The sequence below is a fragment of the Pleurodeles waltl genome, chromosome 12 (genome assembly GCF_031143425.1).
Source record: "Pleurodeles waltl isolate 20211129_DDA chromosome 12, aPleWal1.hap1.20221129, whole genome shotgun sequence".
NCBI classification, from domain to species: domain Eukaryota; kingdom Metazoa; phylum Chordata; class Amphibia; order Caudata; family Salamandridae; genus Pleurodeles; species Pleurodeles waltl.
Window position 1 is genome coordinate 625,149,130 of NC_090451.1, and position 12,378 is coordinate 625,161,507.

At 45.8% G+C, this 12,378-nt stretch overlaps 1 protein-coding gene across 1 annotated transcript in view; it reads left to right on the forward strand.

Moving 5' to 3' along the window:
* Positions 1 to 12,378, forward strand: part of SMG5 (SMG5 nonsense mediated mRNA decay factor) — a 344,692-nt gene that overhangs the window by 122,765 nt on the left and 209,549 nt on the right. The window lies entirely within an intron of this gene.

The following is a 12,378-nucleotide window of genomic DNA, read 5'->3' on the forward strand; positions in this document are numbered from 1 at the left end:
GTTTTTTGACAGAAAATATACTTTTCATAAAATGCCTTCCATCTTTGTGAAGTGTCCTAATTGTGGGATATATAAATAATGACAAAACAGACGCTCTTGCTATCTCTATGGAGTGCCTTCCCATTCTCGCTGTGCAAACTCCTGTCAATTTTGTCTTAGAAGGACAACGAAAAGATCTGATTGTGGGAGGATCAATGCAAGCTTGACAATGCAGCGTGTGCAAGATCTGAGGGGCATGGAGTTGGTGCTCTTTCTGCTATATTTCCTTCCACTGTTTTCAGGGACTCCTCATGTAGGAGATCCAGGAGATGATCCTGGAAAGGAAACCGCAGATTCCACCAATTCACTGACTGTGTATCCATGAAGTCCATGGTAAGATCAGTGACAGTATAATCGATGAGTATTGGTTTGAAGTATGCAACGTCAACAAAGATGACGTTGAGGGGGATGTTGCCTCTCCTTTCATCTGCAAATGGGTTCAGAAGATGAAAACATTGGAAGGTACTACTTGCACTGGATTCGGACTAGACCAAAGAGTTTTGCCTGTCCTGAACAGTCTCGCCAGTGCTAACATTATCTACCTTGCTCACAGATCTCTACTCTGGAGCATCACCTATGCTGTTTGCACCACTGTTGGCTGTCTTGCGTGTACCTCTGATGGCTTCTCAGCCTGTGCTCCCTCCCAACCAACTTTGCCACCAACATCTACTCATACCGATACTTCCTTATCGCCAGTCAGAGTGTAGAAAAATCGAGAGGTCCAGAAATCTGAGGAGGTGACCTAGGAGATACCAGCATTCAAGGTCCTCAATACATCACTCGTCCACATAAGCATTGAAGATCATGCTGTTCAAGATCTAATCATCATTTGAGATCCACACTGCGCTTTTGTTCAGCTCGTTCCTTTAAATGATTTTGTAGCATATAGTCTTTGCAATCTTCGTTCTATCAGAGAATATTCTCAACAATCTGATTTACTTCCAGAGAAGGTTTTTGCTATAGACTGTACTGACACTGCCATGCAGGCATTAAAATTGAAAGCTGCCTGAGACAAATGTCTTGTTTCTCTAGACTGATCCTCTTCTGGATTCTGTGATTGTTTCTTCTGGAAGAAAATATCACCCACATGCACATCCTCAGCAATATCTCATGAACAGGAGAGTAGGAGAATGGATGCTGTAGGATGACAGTTATTTGACATGTCTGCAACTGAAAGGTGACTGCTACTGCCCTACTCAGGTTTTAAGATAGACCTCTCTGGTGGACTTCCCAAAGTTTTTCAGGAGAAATTACCTTGTGTAGACAAATATGATTTTTCATAGGTGTTACGAGAGGAGGTTGATGGTTGAAAATGGCCATTTTTGCAAGGTTATTTTAGGAAGCTGTCTGTCTGTATGGTGCACTAAAATGAAGTACACCGTGCAGAGTCCATTGAATCTCCAAAGGTTTGCAGAGGCAAAAATAGATAGGTATAATGCTCTATGGTAATAAGGGTGAGCGGTTAGGCATATCTAGGAATTGTGTTAAGCATTTGTTGTACTCACAGAGGCAATAAATTACACACACACACTCAAAGAATAAATTGGAGACCAAATTAGAAAAATAACCTTTGCTTTTATGTATGCTTTGAACCAAAGAACTTGGTCATATGCTATGCAGTTTTTACATTAAAAATACTTTCCAATTTCACAAATTGACACTTAGTGCACTTTTAGGTCTTTAATGTTAACCTATGGGTGGAAAACAAAAATGTAGGTTTACAGGTAAGTACTCGACTTAAAAATCCAGTCTTCTGGGTTTCATGTTAACACCTTGCAAGGTTCAAATCAGTACCAAGAGGGTACCCCCTGCGGCAGAGGTTGAATTCAGCGTCGGGTGCCCTGTGTTAACCAACAGAGACGGAGGTGAATGAAGATGCGCTGCTCACAGGTAAGTAAAAGTGGTGTCATAGTTTGGTCTCCTGGGTTTGAGGTAAGTACTGGAGGTTGGGGGCCCCACAAGGCAGCACCAAACTTACACCCTTAGCGGCACAGGGGCAGCCAGTGCATCAGGCATCCAATGTTATCCAATGTGGGAGTTTAGTTTCAGAAACAGGCTGCAAGCTCTGGCCCGGAAACCGGGCGAGGACAACCCACAACTGCACAGGTAAGTAGAGATGCCAGGGGTTGTAGCCACACTGACAGCCACACTGACAGTCTAGCTCCCCATGGCCCAGGGTCTCCGGCTGCAGGGGTGTCCTAGCATCAGAAACAGCTTACCGAGAAGGTTGCAGTCAGGGTGAAGTCCTCTGATTGAGGCTGCAGGTGTGGCTGTGGCGTCCGTCAGGGGTCAGCTCACTATGGACTCTTGTTCTGAAGTGTTGCGGAACCTTCACAGAACCGGTGGGCCACTTGGACTTAGGCTATGGCCGTCTGGTACAGAGGTGGACCCAGAGATGGTTCCGCTGTTCCTCAGGGAGACTACTTCTTTGGAGTTGGTTGTTTTGAACAGCTCTGCTGTCCAATGGACTTCTTGGTTTTTATTGAAGGCAAGCGTCCTCCCAAGGCTTTGGAGGTCATTGGGCTTTAGGACAAGTCATCTTTTGGGTGCAGGTTCTTCGAGGACTGCAGACAGGTTGGTAGAGCAGGGGCAAAGTCAGTTGGTGTCTTCAGTCTTCTCTGCCGATGCGACTTCTGTGGTGTCCGGCACTTCTTGGGTCTTCAGGAATCTGAGTTCTAGGGCTCAGGGGTGCCACCTAAATACTGAATTTAGGGGTGCTGCAGAGTTCCAGGTGGTACCCAATGGCTACTCACCTTTAGGGTGACTACACCCATCCTATGACCTCGTCCTTTGGGAAGGGGACACATCCCTAACCCAATTTTCCTAATTCCTTCTACACAAGATGGAGGGATTTGAAAGGTAGTGTCCACTTCAGCTCGTCCACCTTAGGGGTGGGACTGGCATGAAATGGACACACACCTTAATCTGCCTAATTTTCCTGCCAGTCCTGCCTCCAAAAGTGGGGTCAGGAACTGGGGGTCAGCCTCCTCCACCATTTGGGAAGGCCTGTGTCGCATTTCAAAGGCGGTAAGGCTCTTGAAGCTCCCTGCCCTGGAGAGGCCATCCTGCCTGGACCAGGTGTTATCAACTCAGCCCAGAGCAGGCCTTTGTTCTGAGCCCTTGAGAGGGCCAGAACACTGTCTAAGATGGCTGCACTGGTTTGCACCAGTCAATGACCACGCTAGGGGGTTGGTAGGTTTTGAGGTGCCCTCTGTGTGCATGTATTAATAAATCCATCACTGGATTCAGTGGGGGTTTATTAATAAGAGATGTTTGAGACCAAACATCCCGATCTTAAATGAGGCCATTATGTAGCTCGTGAACTTGTAATGACCAGTATCCAGCACTCGTACTTAAAATGGCTTCACTGGTCATTTGCTACTCCTGAGAATTGACAAATACATAAAAGGGGCATAGCTGCTCATGCAGCTGTCCCCACATATGCAATATAATGTACGCTGCCTTAGGGCTGTAAGGCCTGCCAGAGGGGGTGACGTAAATATATTGCTTGCAGTTTTAGGGAACGTGACACCCTGGCTGTGGGCCGTGTTATGTTTTCATTTCATCTCTGCACCAAGAAATGCAGTCTACAATGGCAGCATTGGGTGGAGTTGGTGAAAGGATCCTTGAAGGTGGCACTGTCTGTTCTGCAGCCTTCATAGGCATTATTTACTGCCCCATGCCCTAGGTACCAAGAATACCATTTACTAGGGACTTATATTGCCAAATAAAGGGTTTGCCAATTGGAAAAACAACTGCGCAATTTTGGAAGAAAGAGATCTGGTACTGGGGACCTATTTAGCAGGTACCCAGTGAACATTCAGTTGAAAAGTGCACCAGAAATCAGGCAAAAAGTGGGGGGTAATCCTGTCAAAAAGAGGCACTTTCCCATCTCACACACACACACACACACACACACACACACACACACACACACACACACACACACACCTACACCTACACCTACACACACACACCTACACCTACACACACACCTACACACACACCTACACACACACCTACACACACACCTACACACACACCTACACCTACACACCTCTCTAACCCATTCCAGGGGACCTCTAATTGGAAGCGCCTGGAAAGGCCATCTGCATGGTAGGTCCCAGGTCTATGCTCCAATGTAAAGTCCATTCCCTGTAGAGAGATGGACCACCGTAACAGTTTGGGGTTTTCTTCCTCCTTTTGCATCAGCCATCTGAGAGGCCTGTGGTCGGTTTGAACAAGGAAGTAAGAGCCAAATAAGTATAGCCTCAGCTTCTTCAGGGACCAAACCACCACTTCCCTACAGTTATCCCCAAACATTTTGCTTCTGACCTCCCGTTTTTGATCCTGTGCTGAATTTAGTTTTTGTTGGCTTTAGAACTCTAGGCCCTTTACCACTGCTGACCAGTGCTAAATTGCAAGTGATGTCTGTGTAAATAGTATTGGTGATTGGTTTACCCATGATTGTCATGTTTGATTTACTAGTTAGTACCTAGAATAGTGCACATTGCGTGTCCAGGGCCCGTAAATCAAATTCCACTAGTGGGCCTGCATCATTGATTGTGCCACCCACATGAGCAGCCCTGGAATCATGTCTCAGACCTGCCACTGCAGTGTCTGTGTGGGCAGCTTTAAACTGCTATTTCTACCCAGCAAATGCACCCACATGCCAGGCCCAAACCTTCTCTTTTACTACAGGTAAGTTACCCCTAAGGTAGGCCCTGGACAGCCGCCAGGGCAGGGTGCATTGTATTTTAAAGGTAGGACATGCACTGATGTGTCTTACATATTCTAATAGTGAAATACTGCTAAATTTGTTCGTCACATTGGCCACAGCAGTGGTGGTACACTGATCTAAATCTGTTTGAATGACCATAAGAAACTTCTGTGCAGACCAATTCTCATAGTCCTATTCAATGGCCGGATACTGACTCTCAGTGTTCCATCATTGAATTTGGCAGCTTTGCTCCTGAGTGCTTGCAGTATCGAAATTTCGTTTTTCTGGAAAATTGCATGAACATTTTGAAAGCAAGCTGTGCATCCGCTAAAATATCATACTCTTTAAAATCTGAGTCTGCAACTGAAGTTTCCAAAAAACACCTTGGTCCAACCAGATGGCAAGACACAGCAGTACTCCTACAGCGCCTTGATTTGGCTTAAGCTGGGCTGCAGTTTTCGTCATTTAAGGTACATATAGCAGGTATTACATCGTAAAAATTAAAAGTCCTTTACAAACCTTTTATTTTTTCCAAATCCCAGTTGTAAAAAAACTTCTTAGAGAAAATTATGATCTCCAGGGAAACCACCTGCACTGTGAAAGCTTAATGTAGCCCTGACTCAATGTGGTCCTTATTTAATGTATCCACCATTTGAGCATTCTTATATGGCTGTTTCATAGTACTTCCTGGAGTGCAGCTTTTCCAGTGGCTATAAGGTCAGTTTGTAGAACGTTCGCCTTAAAAAGGCATGATGGGAAACCAGTGGTATGTATTTTGCTCAAGCAAAAGCTGCAATTTTCTGACCTCAGCCTACTAGGCTATAGTGTCCCTCTTTCATCTCACTATTGGTTTAAAAAACAGATTTGCAAACTTTGTCTTGTCTGTGTTCTTTATAGTGAATCATTTTCTGCATTTAAAATTGTTTTTTTGCTTAAGGAAAATGACCATTATATCTTTTTATAGGTTTTCAAATTTACTTTAAAAAAATAAAAAAATAAAAACATTTTTTAAAGAAAAGCAAATATATTTGTACAAAGTGCTCGGGGAATAGAACAGTTCTTTACTCTGGAGTATACTGAACAAGAAGTAGCATTACAGGTAAGGAATTATCACTTATTGCTGAGTGCAGTGGCATTATATGAAATCAGTTTTTTTTATTAGTTTATGGAATAGTACTGCTACAATTAATGGAAGTGTTGCATTCGTTTGTAGAGCATGCTACCACCAGAGGCTATCCTTGCACTGAATTGAAAGTTCAAGCGGACTTTAAATTCCCTTTAATGGCTATGGACCTTTAATTGCAAAAAAAAAAAAAGGTTATCTGGCATTACTTTCATGGTTAATGTTTGCTCTTAAAAACAATTAAAAATTGAATGTTTGTGATTTGTCAAGCCAATTTATAATTGCAAAAGTGCCTTTATATATTAGAGGCTGACAAAACATAATTGGCAACCCTGTGCAAGAAAGGTACGTGAAAGGCTCTGCATCTTTGACTAAAGATGAATGTAATCCCAGACCATGTGCTTGATAGTTACAATGAGACTTGCACCTTGACTACCATGACTTCATTGGTAAATACCAGTAGAACTAGTCGTAGCTTACGTATATTTGTTGAATGTCATTGTTATTGAGCTTGCATAGGAATGCCCCTTTTTGGTCATGGTCACCCACACTTTTTGCCACTTGTAGTGATGATTTTCGACTGATGTATACTGGGTCCCTGCTAACCAGGCCCCCATTGCCAGTGCTCTTTCCTTAAAAATAAGGCAAAATGTTATAATTGTCACACAATTGGCATACCCTTTGGCACTCTTGTAAGATGCTAGTAGGTGGTACCTAGAGGTTGGGTACCAAAGAGGATCCTTAAGGACTGCAGCATGTATTCCACCGTGAGGGACCCCTATACAGATTGCATGCAGCCTCCCATTGTACACTGCGTATCATGGTGCAAACCTTGAGGGAAAACACAGCATTGCAAACGCACTGTATGCCATTCCGAAGTCACTGCATATAAGATATGTAAGTCATCCCAACAGCAGGCCTTAAGCCTAAAGGCAGGGTGCATTATAGTATATGTAAGGACATGTCTGCAGGAGCAGATATAACCCTGTGATGCCTAGTTCCATTACTAGATGTTACAAGTGAACAGGGAAGCCACCCTGATGCTATATTGGATTTATTGTGACATGCACCCAGAGGGCACCTTAGAGGTGCTATCTTAAAACCTACTAGTCCCCTAGTGTGCTGGCTGACTGGCATCAACCAGCCTGCCACCGCAGACTAGTTTCTGACCCCCTGGAGCGGAGATTCCATGCTTCTCAAGGCCAGAAACAATGCCTGCTCTGGAGGAAGGTGTTCACACCTCAAGCAGCAGGATGGCTAGTGAATCTGCTTACCAAGGCTAAGAGCTTCAAAGTCCCTGCCACCTTTGATATGAGACCCTGGCATTCCCAGACCTGGGAGATATCACCCCCTGCCCTGAGGTCCATTTGGCACCAGGAAAGGCGGAAAATTAGCTATTGTATGTATGTTGCACTACCAGGATAGTCACACCCCTAAGGTGGACTGCCTGATGTGCTCCATGAAAGAAGGGTTCTACCATCTTGTTTTTGGTAGAAGTAGGAACTGTGGGACAGGGCTATGCCCATTCCCCACAAGAAGTGGTTATATAGGGGGTGTAGTCACCCCAGGGGTAATTATCCCATTGGGTACTACCCTACACTCCCCTTAATGCCCCTAAATTCTGTATCTAGGTGGCCCCCAGACACCAGGAACTTAGATTCAACTGACCAAAGAAGGACAAAGAGCTGATCAGTGCGAGACCTGTGGACCGGCTGCAGACTTGTTTCCAAACACTGCCTCCCTACTCCTGTCCTGACAATCACAAAGACAATACTCGGCCTGCAGGTGTGCATCCTCCAAAGGCCTCAGGGGGCCACCAGCACTTTGTCAAACGGCCAACATCTCCCTTGGAGTGGAGGAGCCACTTGCCTACAGGCACCAACCGTGACTATCTGGTTCCCTGTTCCTCCCTGGAGCTTCCCTGCATCAGTACCCGTGGTACCACCCCCAGTTGCAAGCACCAAAGATTGTTCGTGTTCAATCTGAACACCACTACTGCCAAAACTTACCTGATCCTCGAGGGACTTCAACAGAGGCCATCTCCCCTTCAGAAGTCGTCTTGCTGTGCTTCTTTCCCATCTTCTATAGGTACCTAAGAGAAACGTGAGAGCCTCTATCAACAAGTAGCCCCCACCACCCAGCGCCTCTGCACTCGAGCCCACCAGCTCAGGTAAACGTCTTTTGCTGGTGTCCCCTTGCCCCAGGGTTCCCCACGAGTAGATCCCCCCCCCCCCCCCCCCCCCACCTCGCTGTTGGGTTCCTTCGGACTTGTCCCCAAATCCCCCCGCCCCCAGCAGACCCTGTTGTTTGACAGGTCCCTTTAAACTTTGTCAGCTGAACCACGTAGCTCTCGAGGCTACCAATGCGACCAGCACCTCTGCAACCCAGCTTTCCCAGGTCCGTGTGACCCACACTGCTGGTGGTTTCTTGAACCTAAGCACCTTAACCCCCAAAGGAGACCTTCCACAACCGTTTGCAAGTATACCCATGCAGTGAAAGCTTCTCTCATAGGTTAACATAACATTCAAGGCTCATGCCTCAAATCTTAAAACCATGATATTTCTACCGTTTAACTGTACAAATGTAAAAACGCCTAAAGTACTTATCTGATCCTGAACATCCAGTGCTGGCTAAAACATATATAAAATATTGTATAATGTAATTCTAAATTGGTCTCAGATGTCCCTTTTGAGTGTCTCTCATTTATTGACTGTGCATGCAGCAGGTGCCCAACACTCTCCTCTGATAAGGCTAAGGCTGTTCGTCCCCACTACCACAAACAGAGTACCATGGGGGTTGTTGCAGCAAGCCCCTGTTCACTGATAAGAAATACCTCGAGACTCTGTACAGTATACCTAATTTTGTATACTAAATAGAAAGACAGCTTCCTACAGCTTGGTTTATGGAAATAGTTAAACGGAGAGTAGTACTGTAAAGTAAGGATTTGAGATTGGTGGACATTGTGTTATTCCTTTAGTAAAAGCACTAAAATGGTATTCAGTGCTTATCAGCTACGGTACAACACAGCCAAGTGCCAAAGCCATTTACGTATTGCTCTAAAAAAAAAAAAAAAAAAGCTCATGAGCAGTACACAATAGCACATTAGGTGTGCTCTTTAATAGATTTGCCGTTTTTGTCCAGTTGTTGTCGTTTATTTTTGTGGTAGAAGTACTCATCTGATTGATTTCAACCTCTACCCAGCATATTAAAAGGTCCTACAATGCCATACTAATAGGAGATGTAAGCTGTACAAGGAGGAATTAAAAAATACCTCCTCAAATATATGGTTTGTTGCTGACGTTCAAACCATATAAATCTGCCATGATGTTTGTAAACATTAAAATGTCCTAGGTAGGTGGTATGGAACACCCTTTGCATCTAATGAGATGCGTTTTCCTTATTAACTCATGTAAGGTGAATCTTTCAAACTCCTTTGCAATTTGGCAATGAGGGTTTAAATTGTTCTGTTATACAGGTGTTCATAATGGTGTAATAATGGCAAGTTGCATCTTCTCTACACGCACACTATTGTGGCATTGCTAGACACGTGGTGCACTCTAAATACTGAGCATTAATTCTTGAAGTCTCCCAACAATTTTATTTTTCTTTAGTGCTTTATGTACCACTCGGTCTGTGTAAAAAGATTTTGTTACCCTGATGCCTCTGATGCTATCTCCATGCATGAAAGAGTGCTCTTTGTTATGATGTTTTATATAATGAGTCCATAGACGTGTATTAAAAAATTGTAAGTGCGCCTTCACAACCATAACTGTTCTTTATTCAGAAGTAAGTCTTTATTTTGTGGTGTGCTTAAATAAACCTCTATTATATTTGAATGGATTATTTTGAAAACAATATGTTCGATGGCATCTGTCGCTGTAGATACGCATGTTCTGCAATAGCTCGCCATCTGGTGTTGGGCCGGAGTGTTACAAGTTGTTTTTCTTCGAAGAAGTCTTTCGAGTCACGGGACCGAGTGACTCCTCCTTTTGTCTCCATTGCGCATGGGCGTCGACTCCATCTTCGATTGTTTTTTTTCCGCCATCGGGTTCGGACGTGTTCCTGTCGCTCCGAGTTTCGGAACGGAAAATTAGCTAATTTCGGAAGATTTTCGTCGGTATTGTTGCGTTCGGGATCGGCGTACTTAGATTCCACACCGCATCGAAGATCGAAGAGCTCCGGTGCCCTTCGGGGTAGTTTTTCGATCCTCCGTCGGGGCCTGGTCGGCCCGACCGCGTGCTGAAGAACGCCGATGGAACGGACCCCGTTCCGTTTCTGCCCCAAATGCCACAATAAATACCCCTACACAGACCAACACTTGGTCTGTAACCTGTGCCTGTCACCTGAGCACAGCGAAGACACCTGCGAGGCCTGTCGTGCGTTCCGGTCCCGAAAAACACTCCGAGACCGTCGAGCCAGAAGACTTCAGATGGCGTCCGCACCGACAGCCCAACGGGAGTTCGAGGAACAGGAAGAGGAAGGTACCTTCTCGATCCAAGACTCAGACTCCGAAGGATTCGACGATACACAAACCGTGAGTAAAACGTCGAAAACCACACAGAGAAACATTTACAAGGCCCAGGGGACGCCACTGCCACCAGGCCATGGCTCGACCCATAAATTCGGTGACCGACCGTCGGCACCGAAAAAGGCCCAAACAGTGCCGAGATCGTCCGACTCCGGTCGAGACACCGGCACGCAGCCTTCTCGGGACCGAGAAAGTGCTGGAGACAAGCCTCGACACCGAGATGCCGGTGTGGACACGGCTCGACGCCGAGACAGCGGCACCGAAACAGATCGACGCCGAGAGGTTTCGGCCCCGAAAAGGAAAAAAGTCACCTCGGAGCCGAAAAAACACGCAGACAAAGTTTCGATGCCGAAACAAACTGCAAGCGACCCAGCTTCAGGCTCTTATACAGAAGCATAGGTTTGAGGAAGAGCTACAAGCAACTGATGTGGACCATACGCAAAAGCGTATCTTCATTCAGCAGGGGACAGGAAAAATAAGCACCCTTCCCCCCCATTAGGAGAAAGAGAAGGTTGGAGTTCCAGACGGAACAAACACCACAACCAAAAGTGGTGAAAAGAGTTACACCACCACCCTCTCCTCCGCCCGTGATTAACGTTTCACCAGCACAAACTCCATCACACTCCCCAGCTCACACCACCATGAGCCAGGGTGACCAAGATCAGGACGCATGGGACCTATACGACGCCCCAGTGTCAGATAACAGTCCGGAGGCATACCCTACAAAGCCATCTCCACCAGAAGACAGCACCGCGTACTCTCAAGTGGTGGCTAGAGCAGCACAATTTCACAACGTAAGCCTCCACTCAGAACAGGTCGAGGATGATTTCTTATTCAACACACACTCCTCCACCCACAGCTCATACCAAAGCCTGCCTATGCTCCCTGGTATGCTCCGGCACGCAAAAGACATCTTTAAGGAGCCGGTCAAAAGTAGGGCAATCACACCAAGGGTGGAAAAAAAGTATAAGCCGCCTCCTACGGACCCGGTTTTCATCACTACACAGCTGCCACCAGACTCTGTTGTTGTAGGAGCAGCTAGGAAAAGGGCCAACTCTCACACATCTGGAGATGCACCACCCCCAGATAAAGAAAGCCGCAAGTTCGATGCAGCTGGTAAAAGAGTCGCAGCACAAGCTGCAAACCAGTGGCGCATCGCGAACTCCCAGGCACTACTTGCGCGCTATGACAGAGCCCACTGGGACGAGATGCAACATCTCATTGAACATCTGCCCAAGGACTTACAAAATAGGGCAAAACAAGTGGTTGAGGAGGGACAGACCATCTCCAACAACCAGATACGCTCCTCCATGGACGCTGCAGATACAGCTGCACGGACAATTAATACATCTGTAACTATCAGAAGGCATGCATGGCTCCGAACGTCTGGATTTAAACCAGAGATTCAACAAGCAGTTCTCAATATGCCTTTTAATGAAAAAGAACTGTTCGGTCCAGAAGTGGACACAGCGATTGAGAAACTCAAAAAAGATACGGACACTGCCAAAGCCATGGGCGCACTCTACTCCCCGCAGAGCAGAGGGAATTACAGCACATTCCGTAAAACGCCCTTTCGAGGGGGGTTTCGGGGTCAAAGCACACAAGCTAGCACCTCACAAGCAACACCGTCCAGTTACCAGGGACAGTATAGAGGAGGTTTTCGGGGACAATATAGAGGAGGGCAATTCCCTAGAAATAGAGGAAGATTTCAGAGCCCCAAAACCCCTACTACTAAACAGTGACTCACATGTCACTCACCCCCTCCACACAACACTAGTGGGGGGAAGAATAGGTCATTATTACAAAGCATGGGAGGAAATCACTACAGACACTTGGGTTCTAGCAATTATCCAACATGGTTATTGCATAGAATTTCTACAATTCCCTCCAAACATACCACCAAAAGCACAAAATTTAACAACACACCATTCCAATCTCCTGGAGATAGAAGTGCAGGCACTATTGCAA